Here is a 2026-nt window from a genome sequence, read left to right as displayed (position 1 = left end):
TTTTGTGAACACTCTTTATGTGTGTGCACATTTTTCCTGCACCGGGTGGAGTTTTTGGGCTGTGTTCACACGCCATAGGCTTTTCAAAAAAAAAAAGAAGTATTAAGCTCAACATGCTTTGTGCCTCAGTGATTTTTTAAACGTTATTTCAGATGGAAACATTGCTACCGAGCTTCTAAATCTCTGGTCTGGACTTTCCTCCTCGGTGTCAGTAATCAGGACTCATATACTCATATACTGGGGGAGGCGTGGTGGAGAGGAGGCCCCGCCCATTCCCATGATCCCTCTCTCTCTGTGTTCCTGGTGATTTGCATACAGATCTCTCATCTTCTATAGAGATTTATGGGTCTGATGAACATGATAGTTGATATTCTTGTCTCTCTTCATATTCTCTAGCTTGGTGTCTATGATGGAAGTGATATGGAAGATTATAAATGATATAAAATGTAATGAGGGGTGGGCTCTCCATCAGGTGACCAGGACAGGGATCTCGGTGGGGAGTTCTCTCACCCCCTTTATCAGTTATACTCTGGTTTCTCTTCAGAACGCAAAAATCTTTCGCCTTTTACTAAAGATTTCCGTGGAGAGGAACAACTATGAGTTTTCTACAATTTTTTGAGGCCTGGTCACTGACCAGGCTAATTATACTGGTGAAAAATAGAAAAGGATTCAATTAATAGAAAGAAGGAAATGGTGAGGAAACCATTAAAATGAGCACAAAAATCATTTTACAGAATTTTACATTTACTATCGCCACTTATACATACTTTTTTATAACATTGTAACAATCTACATTCATGTTCCCTTCTTCCTCTAAATTGAATCCTTTTCTATTTTTCACCAGTATAATTAGCCTGGTCAGTGACCAGGCCTCAAAAAATTGTAGAAAACTCATAGTTGTTCCTCTCCACGGAAATCTTTAGTAAAAGGCGAAAGATTTTTGCGTTCTGAAGAGAAACCAGAGTATACCTGATAAAGGGGGTGAGAGAACTCCCCACCGAGAGACCTGTCCTGGTCACCTGATGGAGAGCCCACCCCTCATTACATTTTATATCATTTATAATCTTCCATATCACTTCCATCATAGACACCAAGCTAGAGAATATGAAGAGAGACAAGAATATCAACTATCATGTTCATCAGACCCATAAATCTCTATAGAAGATGAGAGATCTGTATGCAAATCACCAGGAACACAGAGAGAGGGATCATGGGAAATGGGCGGGGCCTCCTCACCACCACGCCTCCCCCAGTATATGAGTATATGAGTCCTGATTACCGACACGGAGGAGGAAAGTCCAGACCAGAGATTTAGAAGCTCGGTAGCAATGTTTCCATCTGAAATAAAGTTAAAAAAATCACTGAGGCACAAAGCATGTTGAGCTTAATACTTCTTTTTTTTTTAAAAGCCTATGGCGTGTGAACACACCCAAAAACTCCACCTGGTGCAGAAAAAATGTGCACACACATAAAGAGTGTTCACAAAAACGTGCAGACGGGTGCAACGTCAAGTGGTCCTCCTGTGAAGAGGGACCCAAACCCTGATCCCCAGGGGTGTTAGGCTCCAGACGGGGACTGAGGTACTGTGGTCCGAGCAACCAAAGCCGACACGGACGCTTGGAACTGTATTGATATGTAGTATATTTATGCGCTGCGTCGCAGTACAGAGCAGAATGTACCCTGTTGAAAGTATTTGATTTTTGTATATTTGCTTTGCAAAATAAACTTAAATATTGCCTTTTACTAAAGAACGAAAAAATTGCTGTGTAGTGTAGTATCGACTATAGCCTTTAGGGGTGTCTCTGCTTCACAGCTAGGACGTTGAGAACCACTTGTATCTATCCAAGCCAATTGGTCCTTGTGGGGTACCCTCTGCTCGGCCTTGTAGGATCGTTGATTAAATTCAGCTTCACCTACTTGCTGCTATTGGGCAGAGGCTTAGCCCCCACTTGTAACGAGTCTGCGATTTACCCTTCTCCCCCCCTTCCTCTTCGCATTACTACCTTCGGGCAGTAGATGCAAGAGC

At 42.4% G+C, this 2026-nt stretch overlaps 2 non-coding genes across 2 annotated transcripts; one reads left to right on the top strand and one right to left on the bottom strand.

Moving 5' to 3' along the window:
• Positions 1–524: 524 nt before the first annotated feature.
• Positions 525–640, top strand: LOC120944552. The gene has a single exon (XR_005750415.1). It is a non-coding gene; the product is annotated as a U5 spliceosomal RNA (small nuclear RNA).
• A 211-nt stretch (positions 641–851) lies between these two features.
• LOC120944550 lies at positions 852–967 on the bottom strand. The gene has a single exon (XR_005750414.1). It is a non-coding gene; the product is annotated as a U5 spliceosomal RNA (small nuclear RNA).
• Positions 968–2026: the final 1059 nt, after the last annotated feature.

The sequence above is a fragment of the Rana temporaria genome, chromosome 6, assembly GCF_905171775.1.
Source record: "Rana temporaria chromosome 6, aRanTem1.1, whole genome shotgun sequence".
Lineage (NCBI taxonomy): Eukaryota > Metazoa > Chordata > Amphibia > Anura > Ranidae > Rana > Rana temporaria.
The sequence above is the reverse complement of the archived record's forward strand: the minus strand, read 5'-3'. Positions and strand labels throughout refer to the sequence as shown.